This window comes from Tachypleus tridentatus, chromosome 1 (genome assembly GCF_004210375.1).
Source record: "Tachypleus tridentatus isolate NWPU-2018 chromosome 1, ASM421037v1, whole genome shotgun sequence".
In the NCBI taxonomy this organism is placed as follows: Eukaryota; Metazoa; Arthropoda; class Merostomata; order Xiphosura; family Limulidae; genus Tachypleus; species Tachypleus tridentatus.
This window is the reverse complement of record NC_134825.1, coordinates 38,694,431-38,711,662: the sequence shown is the minus strand read 5'-3', so window position 1 is coordinate 38,711,662 and position 17,232 is coordinate 38,694,431. Positions and strand designations below refer to the sequence as shown.

The 17,232-nt window shown below is 33.2% G+C and overlaps 1 protein-coding gene across 1 annotated transcript in view; it reads left to right on the top strand.

The window, feature by feature from the left end:
• The first annotated feature begins 371 nt into the window (after positions 1–371).
• The window catches only part of LOC143246433 (uncharacterized), a 35,274-nt gene continuing 18,413 nt past the window's right edge, over positions 372–17,232 (top strand). Inside the window, exon 1 of the mRNA XM_076493142.1 lies at positions 372–780. The gene's annotated coding sequence lies outside the window, so the exon portion shown is untranslated. The remainder of the gene's footprint in view (positions 781–17,232) is intronic.

Here is a 17,232-nt window from a genome sequence, read left to right as displayed (position 1 = left end):
CGTGTAGCTTTGCGCGAAATTCAAAACAAGCCAAACCTATGATAAGATATGACGTATCACAAATAGAATAAAATATAAGTAATATCTCTGGTGTTAATATGTAGTGATGAGACTTAAATAAAAGTATCAGGAGTTATTGTAAACTTTTAGGCAAACTTAAATTTTAAGATTGTTTTCTTCATCTAAGTGTCAGGTATCATAATGTCCTGTAGGTTTACAAATAAAACTTGGTGCAATAAGTTTAGTAGATAGTTTCGAGCGCTAAGCGGATATGGCCAGCAACAAAGTATTTAACTGTTTCATATTACTTAACCACGCACTTTGCCACATGCATATCTCGGATTGCTGCATATGTTCAACCTTCACGAACAGTTGGGCACCATCTGGTCTTTCTCATACGACGTATCTTTTCTCCCAGTACGGGAACAAAAGAGGAAAACTTATATATCTGTGTGTATAAGTTGTGACTGTATACGTGTATTTTTGGTATATTAGAATGTAACAACTTTAATTCCTATCGTTCTTGTTATCTCTCTTGCCACAGCGTCCTCTTTCTTAGCAGACTGGATTGATCTGAAATAGAAAAGTTAGCAAGACACGAGGCTGTTGGCTCGTGCTTTTGGCATTTGTGAACAGCGCGTGGTTGGAGTCAGACGAAGATAGAACTGTCTACGACAGGAAGGTGTTATTCAAAGTGTTCAGTACTGCAGTAAGGAATGAGAAAAGTCTAAATATCGTGACAAGATCCCGTATCGTGACAAGGTCCGATAGCGTGAGAAGGTAGTAAAGGTTATTCTGTGTAATTAGTTTATATAGTTTACTTGAAGTAAAAGGAAGATAATTAAAATGCATAATATCTAAAGGCCTAGCTTTTGAAACAAAGACAAATATTGTCAAACCCTAATTTATATGTCATTATTGTAACCACGGAGCTAAAATCTCAAAAAGTATAAAAAAATGTGTTTGTTTATTTTACTTTATTTATTTATTTCTCAAAATCAAAGATTTATATTTAATGCCTGAACTCAAATGAATCACAATAATTATACATAGGTTTAAAATAGTTTAAACATAGGTTTAAAATAGTTTATACATAGATTTAAAATAGTTTAGCTGCATCGTTTAACAGCTTTTTTTTGTCATTAATATCGTGGTTTTACTTTCGTATTTTCTTTTTGTAGACTTGTGTACAGAAAAGTTAGTAAAATAGAATTGATATATTCTAAATTTCCATATCATAATTTAGGGATTTTAGGAACACTTGTAGAACAAAGACTGTTAGAGAATTGAGTTTTTGTTCTTTTATTTTGTTTCTTGAAAAACCGCTAATGTCTTAAATTAAAATAAATTTGTTTATTTTATTGTTAAAAACATTTCTGTTCTAATTATATTTGTTAATTAGAAATCTGGTCTCAGACAAATCAGTCTCAAGATAAAATATAAGAGAGCTTTTAACCTCACGTCTGGTTTTATTCGGCGTCGTAAACCCGCAATGTACGAAAAGCTTCCCCATGGGTGATTATAGTTAGAGTTAGTGGTCCAAATGTATATCGTATTGTATCTAAAATCTTTACAGCCGAAAACTTGTATGCGTTGGTGTAAGAACGCTCTAGTAAAAGCACAAATATCCAAATAAAGACGCAAGGGTGCGACTTATATGATTTTCAACCAGCTCTGTTCATAACAGAATATATTGTATTTATTTGATAGAAAATATAATTACGTAAACTTTATAATAATATTGGGTTTCTTTTGATGCATAAGATAAAATTACGGTTTCTGTGAGCTACAATGATATCTAATTTTTTCCATACGTTTCAAAATAGCACTTTTTCATTTTCTACATGGATTTTGGTTGAAAGTGCCTTCAGTAAATACTAATGGTTTGAGATCCTATAAATTATATGGTTATAGATTTGGAAGAAGTATTTCGTACTAATAAATGTTCATATGGAAGTTGATCAACTAAATGTATAAAACTAATGGAAAACAAATATCAAGCCGCTTTGAAACATTTGCCTTTTGGCATTTGTTCTTCAATCGGGTTTTAATTTTGGTTCGGTATCAAATTATATTTATGGCTCTCCATAATATGAAACAAACAATATTCTCAGAAATATTGAATTTTTATTTGTAAGTCTTCGTTGAATTTGTTTGAAGGTTCCGGTTTCACGAATAAATAATTATACCAGAAACAGACTCTGAGGGGGGGGGGAAGACGCAATCTAATGATGAACAAAACAAACATCAAAGTAAGAAATAATAACTTATTTATTAGACGTTTCAGGACATACGCATATTCCATCTTCAAACATTCCTTACAGTAAAAATAAAACAATAATTTACATGCATTTCTTAATATATACTTAACTGAAACAAACATCCATATTGAAATAAATATATAACAGTGAATCCGTCACAATAATTACAAGTGATAAACAGGAATATGTAACAGAAATGGTTGTGCAATCATGAACATTTGTACAAAAATATGAACCTTAAACGAGAAGGAAATGTGTAAAGAGTGGTAAATAAACATTCATTTCATTCATTCATTCACCACTTGTTTCCATCAAGGAACATAGGACCGCAACCGGTATTTAAGTGAGTAGGTTGTTAGCCCACTGCACCGAGCCGTCCCTAATTTAGTAGTGTAAGACTAGAGGGAAGGTAGCTAGTCATCACCACCCGCCGCCAACTCTTGGGCTACTATTTTACCAACGAATAGTGGGATTGATCGTAACATTATAACGCCACCGCAGGCTGAAAGGACGAGCATGTTTGGCGCGACGCGGGCGCGAACCCGCGACCCACAGATTACGAGTCGCACGCCTTACGCGCTTGGCCATGCCGGATCAAATAAAGATTAACACAAACAAATAAATAAGTGGATCTCACTGTTATGAAAAGTGTAAGATGTATTTTACAGATATTTTATCAACACTATGTCAGTCTTTATGTCCAGTCCTTAAGAACCGATCCCCCGCTAGTACAGCGGTAAGTCTACGGATTTACAATACTTAAATCAGGGGTTCGATTCTCCTTGGTGGACTCAGAGATAGTCAGATGTGTCTTTGCTATTAAAAAATACGCACAATACACCCCTAAGAACCGAAGTAACAGAATATTAAAAACTCGGTCTTATCTACTTTCTACATCTGCACCACCACCAAAACTCTTCTCTTTTTTATTAAACCTATATCTAGTCCCCTTATTACAACCATTACGCGAGTCTAGTTTCCTTATTACAACCATTTACCACCCATCAATCTCTTTTGTTAATGAAATCACCACATTACACTCCCTTTATCATTATTGTATATCTAGCTTTGACATAGCTTCACTTTTTATTAACATTCCTATTAATGAAACTATCAATATATGCCTATCTTTTTATTTCATGCAAAAGCACCTCAACTTCTGGAATATCTAAATTCATTACACACCTAACTAAATATCACTCGTGAAAATGAAAAGAGCCCTAGATTGTCATTCTTAATTGTCTTTACAAATCGTGACACTAACGTTCTTTCTACATCCGAATACAACCTTCTCATCTTCTACCTATGAGAGTAACCTCATCCCTGACTTACTAGAATGTATAACATTACTTCTTACATAACCATTTTTGAATATTTCTATTAAACAAAATAAGTATCTCGTACCTTTTCCCACAATCATCTAGTGAGTTTTTTATGAATAAAGAATTAACACACTCACCAAAACCGAAGTGCTACTGTACTTAAATAATCATGTATTTATGCTTTCCTGACTTAAATAAGGAATTATTTAAAACGCAAGAATTAAGGTTTTAACACACTAAACTGTCATAAAAATACTACAATCAAATTAAACAGAATTGTGTTTAAACCATTTTATTGGATAAAACTTTTTTTGCACTGTAAGGATTGCATACACATCTTCATTATGAATTCTTTAATCATACGTTGCTTCCATACCAGCCGTTTTTACATGTATGAAAACCTGTCATTTGGAAGAAAGGTCAAGCTGTTCAGGAAACTTAATATTTCAGGAAAGTATGTAGGGGTATTCCCCCGAAGCGGGCCCTAAATTTGTAATTGATTCATATAGGAGTGAAATTCAAAATAAATGTAGAGGCAGAGAACTAGATGAAGTGAACCTGTTTTTTAAAAAGTTTAAAACTATTTAAGAGCCAAAGAACAACAAAGCAGTTCAAATAATTTCAGGTACTAAGTACCAATAGAAAAAACCTCTCGAGCTTACATAAGAGTATGTCGATAACTAAATACACTTTCACACTGTCTCTGAAAGGTTTTTCAACAGTAAATTGAAACCAAAATTGAGAGTAAAAAATATTTTTACTTCTTGCTTTTCAAGATTACTTGTCAGGCTTGATAAAACTACTAGACACACAATCTTATTAACGGACCTCTATGATTTAGCTACGAGCCACCAGGATTCGAACCTCTGATTAAAATCCTCCCTAACTTAACCCTTCCAAGTGGCACAGTGATATGCCTGCGGACTTGCAACGCTAGAAACCGGGTTTCGATATCTGTGATGGTCAGAGTACAGATAGCCCGCTCCCTAACTGAAATAACAATTTAACGTCTGCTGAAATACATTTGTTACGATTCTTTCTCATTAGCTATATAGCTACATTGACTTATATATTAATTATGAATTTATATCTGAATTCATTTACTAACTTTTGCACGTCTTTTCCCGTTTGAGTTTTAAGATTGCCCACTAGTTTTTGATTTGGATTGTTTTGAATTTCGTGCAAAGCTACACATGGGCTATCTGCGCTAGCAGTCCATAATTTAGCAGCGTAAGACTAAAAGGAGGGCAGCTAGTCATCACCATCCATCGCCAACTCTTGAACTACTCTTTTACCAATGAATAGTGGGATTGACCGTCACATTATAATGCTCCTACGGCTGAAAGGGCGAGTATGTTTGGTGTGATGGGGAATCGAACCGCGACCCTCGGATTACGAGTCGAGTGCCTTACCCACCTAGCCAAGCCGGGCCCTCCAGCACACAAGTTTTATGACTTATGGAAGACTTGTTTTCTACATTCTTTCTAGCTATTTGTACATGTTGTTGCGCATTTAGTTTAGGAATTTTCTGAGTATGAACCTTGAATATTCTGAAATGTTTAACAAATGTGTTTAGTCGTCACTCTCATGATTGACGAAATCATCATGAAATATATATCTATGCTTCTTTATATATATATATGTGTGTATAAATAAGAACACAAAACTTTAGCCTAAAGAAAATAAATAAAACTAAGAAAACGAAGCAACTGTGTTGCTCAAAATACACACAAGTTAATTCTAGCGTCAAAATAAAACAAAATACACACAAGTTAGTTCTAGCATCAAAATAAAACAAAATACACACAAGTTAGTTCTAGCATCAAAATAAAACTTTGTAACGCTTGTCATAACTTCTGTTTGATGGTCATAACTACAGATGTATGTGGATATAATGTAATGATCTGATAAAAGTTTAAGATTTAACCGACATCACTTAAGACTAACTTTCGGACACTTTTGTTTAATTATTTGGTATTGTAACCACAGCCTCGTTCCTACAACATAAGCTGTCAGTTGCCATCTTTCACGAACAGTGGATGTCGTTAAACGTACCATGAATTGATTTTTTGGGTTCCATGAAGGTATATCATGAATCAAAATTTGTCGTTTACTTTTTCAATGACGACTGGACACCACTTCTATCATTTTTTCTACTATCAATATAATTTTGTGTGCTGCAACTTAAAACTCATAATTGATTTAGTTTTCTTCAATTCTGGGTATAAGGTACTTTTGCTAATTTAACTTAATCATGCAACTCTCGAAGTGTGTTTTTCTTCTTTTACTTGGTGAACACGTTCCATACGATTATTTTTGATCTGTACTGAAGTTACACTTGTCAGTAAAATTACATTGGGTATGTCATCATTTACTGTAAATTTCTAATGTAAGTCCAAAATTATAAATTATGCTTTTACTCATCAACTACCAAGGATTAACCGGGTAATGTAATAAAGAGGAAACACGATTAGGTCTGAATTTGCTTAAACCAGATCTCTGGTTTTCACATAAATTTTCTGTTAAACGATATGCACACGCATACGCGCGCGCACGCACATGAACATATATCGTATTACTTACTGTCGCTTTACCTGTTACCAACTCAATACCAAATAAAATAAAATTCCGGTTGGCGCTTCTCCCCAAAAGGCAGAAGACTCCAGTGAAAACTTGGCTATTACAATGGCATATACCGTCCATTGTTTTAAATATAAAGCTACCTAACTGACTAAATGGAATAGGATTAAATAGGCTGGCGGGTTTTATAGCTTTGTGTCCCATGCCTTAACTGTCATCTTACTATTTATAATCATAAGTAAAAGCATGACATAAGCCAAGAGAAACGCCGTGAAAAATACAATACACTACGATAATAATATTATACGAGTGTTTACGTCTAAATATCTCTCAAGAAATAAACCATTGTACCACTTACATTTATCAATTTAATTTTTTCTGTGAATGTTTTTAGTGTTGAAACCATTGAATGGGAGAATGAACTGAAAAAAAAACATGAGTGAGAGGTGACAATGTAAATACTAAAAAATAGGTGTTAAAACTTAATAAATAAAGGTTCTTATTTTTCGTTTGTTCAAAGGTTTGTCACTTGAAGAATACTGTTTGTATACTTATCACGGAGATGATTAAAATAGCATTAAATCAGATATCCAAAATAGTGTATTGTACATTTTTTTTTCACACACTGCGTAGTGTTATTTCACTAACATATATTTTATAATCTGACAGAAAATAAAAAATAAAAGGTAACGTATTTTGCACTGTTATGTGTACGGCTGTTTTGGAATATTATATGAGGATGCTACGGATTATACTAGCAACGTCTTGTAGTAACAAAACCTGTACCTGATCAGATTCAATAATGATTTAAAGCTGTGGCTATTAGAAATTAAATATTCTGATTTATTTAAGCACAAATTAAACAGCTTTAGTCTCTCAGACTACCATGAGAGCGAGAAGTGTTTTTAAACGTTCTGTTGAACTTTTATTTTCTACTTTAATAAAAGACAACGAATTTCATTTTGCAACATTTCGAGAAAATATTGAAAACCTAATGGCTTTAAAGTTCCTAGATAAAACTAAGTTTTTTTAAAATTATTTCTTATATTACTATGCATTTTTCCCGATTAAATAAAAACATTTTTCTTACAATAAGCTTCACAATACAAGTTTGTGTGTGTGTTTTCTTTTAGAAAAGCCACATCAGGCTATCTGCTGAGCCCACCGAGGGGAATCGAGCTTCTGATTTCAGCGTTGTAAATCTGTAGACTTACCGCTGTACTAACGGGGGGCACAATACAAGTTACTAGATAAATAGAATTCCTAAGGTTGAATTATGTTGCATCTACAACTATAGGTTCTGATAAGAGGTAGTAACATTTTCTCTTTCGAACTCTAAATCGAACAAATAATTGATGTTAATTAATTGATTATTTAAAATTAAGCACAGAGCTACACAATAAGCTATCTGTGTTCTGCTGACCACGGGTATCGAAACCCTGTTTCTATCAGTGCAAATCCGCAACCACTCCCCCTGTGTTACTGGGATAAATTGATCGATGGAGTCAAAGGTTTGAAGAACAATTTACTTTAATAATTTAAAGCCAATACATTTTTTCACTTCTTCAAATAATTTGTGTAATATTTCTGTATTTATGTAAGTGTTTACAGTATTGTGCAAAAGGGTTAGTAAGAGAGAACATTTTGTCATTCTTTCCATTTTATGGGGCTAATTCTTCCATACCATTACCTAATGTAAATTTCAACCCTATGGCAATGCTTCACTGATCAATATTAACAACTGAATGAGCCAGTTGAGAATATTTATAATTCTCATATACCTGTACCAAAGGCATATCATAAGGGTTCTGCTTGAATGAAAATGCTGATCAAATTTAAAGTATGAAATAACTGTTATGGTAGCCCATGCAATGTTTCAACTATACATAAAGACACTAGCATAGACCTAGCATATGGTGCTAGTATATACTAAAATAAATAAATTTGATAGCACTCCACAAATAAACCTTGATAAAAACAGTGTTTAATATTATATATTAATTTTTGTTGTCATGCCATAGCGTAGATAATTTCACTAGGGCAGAGAGTTCGTATAAAAGACTTACGTGATGCTTGTTGGACTCTCTGACAAATTGCTACACACTTGAAATGAACTGTGTGTCTGTTTTCTAATAGCAAAGCCACAGCAGGTTATTTGTTGAGTCCACCGAGAGGAATCGAACTCTTATTTTAGCGTTGTAAATCCGTAGACTTACCGCTGTACCAGCGCGGGACCTTGAAATTATCCCCAACGACTGTCAAGTACACCTTAGATCGTGAAACCGAGACAGGTCAATTTTAAAATAGGAAAAGAAGAGGCAGAACACCTAAACTTAATTATACTAATGTTAAGTATCTTCGTTTACACAGCTTTTGGGAAGAAGGAAGAGTGCTACTGATCTCAAGCATGAGATAAACGACCATGTACCAAATGACAGAAAAGTGTCCAAATTCACCTTCATCGAAAATGGATTATTTGATCGTGTAGCAGTTTAAAAAAAATCCTTAATTCAATCTCCAAATATTGCCAAGAGTCTGAAATTTGCTAAAAAATACAAATTCTGGACTGTTAATGATTTGAAGAAGAGTGTTATTGATGGATGAGTCCAAGTTTAAAATATTTTGTTCAAAGCGTAGTTTGCATGTCCGGTAAAAAAAAAAAAAGGTGAAAAATACTTACTTTAGTGCATAGCATCCACTACGAATCATGAAAAAAGCAGTGTAATGGTTTGGGAGTGTTTTTCTGTTGAGACGGCAGGAGATAGTTGTAAAATAAATGAAATAATGGACTAGCTCAAGTACCGTTAGACACGTCATTGGTAAAGAATTCTACAACCAAGATGATATTGACCCCAAAACCTCATCCAACCTATGCATAAATTACCTAGCTAAGAAAGAAGCTGCTTGAGTCGTTCAAATAAGGCAATCTCCCCCACAGGTCCCCCGCTAGTACAACGGTATGTCTCCGGATTTACAACGCTAAAATCAGGGGTTCGATTACCCTCGGTGGGCTCAGCAGATAACACGATGTGGCTTTGCTATAAGAAAACACACACACACTCTTCCACAGACTCTCGATCCAAACCCAATTAAGCAGATCCGGGATTTGATATTTCAAAAACTTGACAAATCAAAAGTTATTTTTAAAGAAACTTTATGGGAACATATTAAGGATATATGAAGTAAAATTCCAAAAGAATAGTTTAATTATACATGTTTTAACAATGCACGAAAGACCAAGAATAGTTTAATTATATATGTTGCAACAATGCACAAAAGACAGTATGTAGTTATTAAAGCAAAAGAGGGGCACACAAAATATCAACTGTTTACTCAACTCGAGTACTGTTTCTGTTGTACTAAAGATAAAGATTAACAAATGTTAATGTTTCGCCAGTGATTTACCTTCCATTGAGCTTTGAAAGTAGCCTGAAATCTAATTTGTGTCTTTGTCCTAACACTTTCTGACAGTGTTGTATATTTACTATGTAAGTATCCATGTTGACCTGATGTTTGAAACCCATAAGCAATTATTACAAAAACGACTTGATTCTTTACACGTACTCTAACGAATCCGCAAAACTGTCTCAAAATAGTGGATAAGAGGGCTTTGGCTATCTCACTGGTTTAAATAACCAGATAAACTTGAAATGAGTATTAAAATGTCAAGAACTAATGAAAATTTTAATCATGTATTCAAACTTGAGTCCTCATGTGAAGCCTAAAATCATTTGGATGGCTCAACGGACTTGGTATTTGGATTTACAAGGAAAATTACAAAACTATATGAGAAATCTTTCTAGATGTTGATAATCGCCCCTTCCCCTGCCGAAAAAGGGATCAAGGGGAATATGTGAGTTGTCGGGATTGACTGCATAGTTTGTTTACTTTACAGTGACATGTAAATGGTCATTCAAAACAAGCTATATAATTTATTTACAAAATTGTTGTTTCCAGTGAATTTTTACAGGTGCATTATTAGTTGTATCTGTCTGTTTTTACACACATAAATGTTTAAGGTTTTTGCTAGTTTTTTTATCTTTTTAAGGTTTAATTACTTGCTGTAAGTGAAGACTGGATGAATGGTCATATTAACAATGTTAAATGTCTAAAAGTTTTTTTTTTGTTTTACATACATAACTCATCCAGAGTCGTCATATATTTAAATACGAGCATTTATGATAGTATCTTTCATTATGAATGTCAACACTAGGCCATATTGAAACAGCCTTACTTTCAAGATACTCAAACTGATCAAACAAAGGCTAACAAACGATAATGAACAGTTAATCTTCTAAGTCAACGTGTGTTTTATAGGTAACGTGATTCGTGACCAAACATAATTAGAATGATAATATAAAAACTAGGATATATTTAAATATTCAAACTAAAATTGAATTGTTTCAGCAGTTAGAATGTTCTCAAACAGCGATATTTTTATTTTACAACAAACTTTTGTACGTACTTAGCCTGCACAGTTAAATCTAATGTATCAGGACTGCATCCGAAGGACAAACAAATTCCCAACTCTTGGTCATATTCGACCAATGTGCTCTATAAATTAAGTCTTTTAGGCGTCTATAATAGTATTTTTAGCCAATCACTGTTTTCTCCATTAGTTTACTTGAGGTATTCAAGTGAATTGATTTCTTCATGAATACATATACGTGTATATATATACATAGCTCATTATTTATTAGGCTTAAAATTACAGCTCCAACATATATCTATTCATACAAACATTTATTAGGTTTTCTTTGCGGTATTGAGTTATCCTGACTCATAGCGGTCAAAACTAAGGAATGATTGATTGCTTGTTCCAGCTGTTCCTTCGATCCTAAGCGACACCGCTGATGTGAAACAAGCACAGGAGACTAATCACATGCAAAAGAAATCCAATTCATTGTAAATATATCTTTTCAAAGGTTTTTCTTTTAAGTTCTCACCCACATGATTCACCGGAGAATAGCGTTTCTTTAGAAAGAAAGTATACTGACTGCTAACTTTAATAATGGCAAAAGAGAAAAAGAATTCATTTAATGAAAAACTTCAAAGAAAATTAATTTTGCTCACTGAGATATCTATCAAAATGTGTATCTTTTTTGTGAGTGCAAAAGCTTTTGAAAGCCAAAAACAAAAAGTCGCATATCAAAAAGAGACAGTATGGATACAAAGTAGAATATGGGAACCTAACGCGTACCTTTCCAAGAATGGTAATAGGACTCTGGCAGAGTCAGCGAAGTAACTTCTATTCAAATTGTGTATTTCACTCCTCTCACACTGTAACTTATACTCTGTTTTTTTATTATGTCTTTTACGTTTGAAATGTTTTGTTTAGTTTTTCCACTTTATTGTTTGGAAAATATCCTTCAAATAGTGAAACTAGCAAAGCTATTGTGTAATCTTCATATATATATGTGTGTGTATAATACAGAGTCTAACTATGAAAAAAACTTTCTCATATTTTCTCGTTGCTTTGTTTGTTTATAGATTAAGCACAAACTACATAATGGGCTATCTGTTCTCTTCAAACTACGGGCATTGAATCTTGGAGGTAACAGCCAGTATCCTTCCCTGTGATCAGAAGGTAGTAGCTAGCCTTCGTAGTTTTATCATAAACAAACCCATAAAACTGGAAGAGTTTAAAGCTAAGAGATTATTTTTACAGAACCAGTTGTCTTAATTTATCATCCATAATGAGTTACAAATGAACCCGGAAAATATCCCTGCATCTGTTAAAATTAACGTTGTACTTAATTATAGTAACTAATCCCAATTACAACGTGACGTCTTGAAAAATATATATTTTAGAAACATTTACAAACTTATTCAACTTGACAATACTAATACAGATAGTTTGAACTCATAGTAGTATTTATGCTACATATTTGTTGAAGCATATAATCGAATTGATATTTATATTATACAAATATTTGTTTTACATGGTTTTCGCAAATGATAAATCATTTTCACTCTGTAAACAAAATATTAAAAATCTGATAACATTTACAACTTTCCTCGATGCGTGTTGTTCAGGTATAGAAATAATACAGCGTATCCGATGAAGAAATAGAGCACCAATATCACGAACACTTATCTTTGTCTGTCATACTGAGCATAGTTTTTTGAAACGTAAAAATGTATCTTATTTGTTTATACCGGTGTTTGAGCTTCGGTAATAATGCGTTATTTCAGGCATTGAGTGTATATATGATATTACTGGTTCAATGAGTTCAGCTTTGGGTTCTTAAGATATAGTAAAATGGAAAATGTTATGGTTGCTGATTAATGTATTATTAACAGAGAAAGGGCCTGGCATGGCTAGGTGGTAAACTCGCAATCTAAGGGTCGCGGGTCCGAATCCTCGTCGCACCAAACATGCTCGTCCTTTCAACCGTGGGAGAATTATAATGTGTCGTTTAATCCTACTATTCATTGGTAAAAGAATAGCCCAAGAGTTAGCGGTGGGTGGTGATGACTAGCTGCCTTCTCCCAGTCTTACATTGTTAAATTAGGGACGATTAACGCAGATATCCTTCGTGTAGCTTTGCGAGAAACTAAAAACAAATAAACAGAGAATGAGCTGCCGTTCGAGAGTGCCTGTGTTTTGCAGGGAGTAATGATATCTTTGTGAAAATTTCAATTAATAAAGCTATTATCAAAGTTTGACAAGGCTCTGAGGCATCGTCTTGGAAAACAAACTGTTACCAGAAACGTAATGATATTACAAGTAGCACTTTTTTTATTCTTCATATCCATTGTGTATCATGGATAATGCCTAAAATTCCCGTTGGGTAGCCTGCATATGCTCTCTTGGTCGCAGTAGTTTATCAAAGAATATTTTCATATCAAATTACTTCTATAATGTGTCTATCCTGAGGTCTCAAAACTTGTTTTGTGTAAACCTAAAGTATTAAGGTAATAAACATGAGTTTATCTCCTATTTTCTTAAGGACAACAAAAGTTTTAATTTTTGTTTTGTTACAGATTATTTGACTCTAGAATAGCTAAATACTTAATCTAGAACGTTTATAGCATATGCGATAGAAAGACTTATATTACTTAAAACGTATATATGTATACAATATTATTTATCACACACTTTACTAAAAGTTTAATAAGAACTCAAATATAATATAAACGTATTAAATTTATGAAATTTGTTACTACCACATTTATAGATAAACATATCTCCCAGCGGCAGTTGTTTTTTTAGTATGTATATATATCAAAGATGTATTCCATTACTTCTGGAACTCCGAAGTGCAAGTGTGATAGGGTATGCCCTTTCTTCATAATGATACAAAATTCCAAGCTCACATGGGAATGCTGTCTAAGATGGATATATATATGTGTGTGTGCATCCACGGTAGTGAAAGATTTAAGCAAACATCGACACAAAAATCGTATTGGGAGAACGCTACTTAAAATAATTCAAGGCTTTATTTTACGTTCCATTTTTAGCTATGATAGTACACAGCTGTTTTATTAAATGCTGACACCCCTTAATTTTTTTATATGCATAACAAGTGTAAGGTAATGAATAATGTAATCTGATATGCAAGTATCTAGTAGTGGAGTCCATGTCTTCAGACGCACGGTTGGGGCTATACGCTCTGTATCCAATACATGGCCAGAAAATATTGGTAATATGTGGTCTGGTTAAAATGAGTTGATGAATGAGTTGAAGAAGTAAAACGGCCCCCGCCCTCAATCGTACATAAGAGATGCATGAACGTACTGTCAGAATATCCAGTACATATTCAGTCGAATCTGAATTTGTTGAATATGCTTGCCAGCTGTTTCTCTTAATAACATTTTCTTTTTTCTAGGAAGTTCCTAAATTGAACACGATAGGCTATTCCGTATAGTCCATTAAAAGCAACCTCAAACCAACTACGCATGCATATTACAACATTAATGAGTGTAAGATACGATATTCATACTTTACATCACTTATAGTGTCACACTGTATCGCATAAAAATTCGTTGACCACCACTAATAATTCCTGCCAAGACCAATATATCTACCACATTTAAATAAATGTTCACATTCAAACGATTCGTATGACTGCAGCGTGAAATGTGATTCGTCTATGAAAAAATATTTTGCCCATGCGTCAGTTAACAAATCCACATTGATGTAGATGATTTATTTGTGATGATGTATTAAAGTGATGACCATCACCGACTGTCTGGCATAATTTTAACCTTACACCTTTTGACAATTGGAGTGATGATTTTACGTTCATTTTTTCGTCACTGAGCTGTTACTGACAATAGTATACCCTGTCCAGCTCTCTGACCAAATGTTTGGTGAACTGAAAGCGAATCCACATCCTGCCAACCACATTTTGGATAACGTTTTCTATTTGACCAATCTCTAGCCGACAGGTAATTCTACACATTTTTGAAATGCCCAAATATGTTTGTTGATATACTTGTCTCTTAACTGTTTTATATATCACTGAGGTGGCCAGGCACCTAGCATTTATTTCGCATCAAAATTAACTCAGTAGTGCCATTGACATTAGTTAAAAATATTATTTGTGCTCTATCATAGCTATAATATAGAAAACCCTGTTTTTTTTTCAAAACAAAATCTGCTTTATATAAATTATAGTCGAGTGCAAAAAAAAACGCTTTGGAAACTAGATATTTGTACACACATCCATATATATATATAAATATACGCGCCATTTTATCGATTCAAGAAGTTTGGCGTTGCCGTGAAGCAGTAACAAAAGTTATCTCAGAGGAAATCTTTCCGGACGTCAAGAAAGGATATGCGACCATCAAATTTGCATAGACAAATGAAGCTTGACACTGAACGAAGGATACGTACAGTCGTAGGTAGTAAAGCAATACGCAAGATCATATTTACAGGGGACTCTTAACTGTTGGAAGAAGTCTAAACCCAGATAAAGAACTGAAATGACTGAACTCCAGAAAATTAATACAAATGAATATAAAGTATTATATTCTGTTCACTTCAGTGAGTTGAATAAACTAAAAAGAAAACAAAAACTGGATTATTGTCAATGAAACAAAATAACTGTTTAAACTGTTAATATTTTAAAAAATCAACTACATAATTATCAAAGACTCCAGAGTGTTTATAATTAACTTTTTTGTTTAATACAGTACCTAGAATTTCTACTAATTAAAATATACACAATTCAAATTTTGACTTCTGGTCATAATGACGTTATCCAACTTACAACTAGTTCTTTCTTCCTTAGGCTTGTAAGACATTTATTGTAAGATAATGAACATCGTATTACACTTTTTAGTTTCCAATTTAATGAAGTCGACTGACTTTTTATATCAACTCGTTTGGTTTCGTACGTCTTTCTTTTTCTCCCAACTCGTGACTTCAAGATGAATAGAATAGAATCGTTGATGGATTTAAGTGAGGACTACTAATCGCTGTTTACGATACAATTATACTTTTTATTTGTCAATTTTTCAGATTATTGACTATTTCTACAGTTTTAGTTGGAGTAGAATGGTTACAACAAGATGGCCAGGTGGGTTAAGGCGTTCGAGTCGTAATCTGAGGGGCGCGGGTTCGAATCTCCGTCGGACCAAATAGGCTCGCACTTTCAGCCGTGGGGGTGTTATAAGTGAAGTTCCCTCACACTATGCGTTGGTAAAAGAATTAGCGGTGGGTGGTGATGACAAGTTGCTTTCCTTCTAGTCCTACACTGCTAAATTAGGGATGACTAGTGCAGATAGTCCTCGTGCAGCTTTGCACGAAACTTAAAAACAAATAATACAACAACGTATTTTGAAGCATTATATAATTTTATTGTTCCTTATGCTGCTAATTTTGTTTCGCTTATCGTTACTTAACCAAGCTATAACTTGTTCTTTTGTAGTTAAGTACAAAGCTACAACTATCGAAATCCGGTTTCCTCAATGTAAGTTCGCAGACATACTGCTGTGCCAATAGGGCCAACCTGTAACAAAGAAGTATCAAAATGTGTTTTGGGAACAATAAATCACAAAAAACAGTTATTTATAAATGCGCATACATTTTTTGTGTCACTGATTTTTTTGAAAGATTGCTTGTTTTGGAGATATGATACAAAAACAAAAAGATTCTACAACTAAAAAAAGCTTTCTGGCTTCGAACTATGAAGGACAAAGCGTTTCTAAGCGCTACAGTAACAACCTTCACCATTTGTTTCTCCTGAATGAAAAATGATTGTAAACATGAAATGATTACAGCGTCAGAAGATCTTACTTTCTCTGACTTTTAGATCAGATAAAGAAAAACATTTCAACCTAAATCACTAAACTATTTGTTTATCTTTTAGTATTTTAATCAGGACGGTAAGTGTAATTTGTTCCTTTTTCAGTAAAACTGATTTTAATAAAATAAAGTAAAGCTCGTTACATTTTCATTTGTTGCTGTCGGTATTAGAGACTTTTAATTATTATAGTTTTCGGTGTGACACAATATTGTTTGAAATGTTAAAACTCACAATGTCACAAGCCAAAATATTGTATTCCTCAAAGCAGCGAATAGTTTGTGTTTTTACATAACTAGCTCCCTCTTTGTTTTAAAATTAACTGAATCACTTTATCTGGAGGTTGTGGAAAAATAAGTATTTTGAATGCAAAAATATGTAATTTATCCTATGGAGCAAGAAAGCTTGGAATATATTACGATTGCATTTTTTTTCGCTAAATCTTCACATTCCTTCTAAATGTGCAACATTAGCATATTATATATCCTTTTTTCCAAAACTCTAAAAGTCGCAGTAAATACTGTTTCCAATAACGGAATATATTACAATAGTATTTGCATCTAACTTAAACAACTAAACTAAAATACACGTTACGCAATGGAATTTTCATAGACTTATTACTGATTTCTAGTGTTGTCTGCTATCTTAAACACCTTGAAGTGATTTGATAATAATTTAAAATATATTTTATATTCCTTTAATAAACGTCTAAACAGCTTTAAATATCTTTTGGGAAAAAAAAAGAAAATATAAAAATATTTTCGGATAATAAAGTATTTTTGTTTGTTTTTTACCTTTACAACGTTTTAGAAT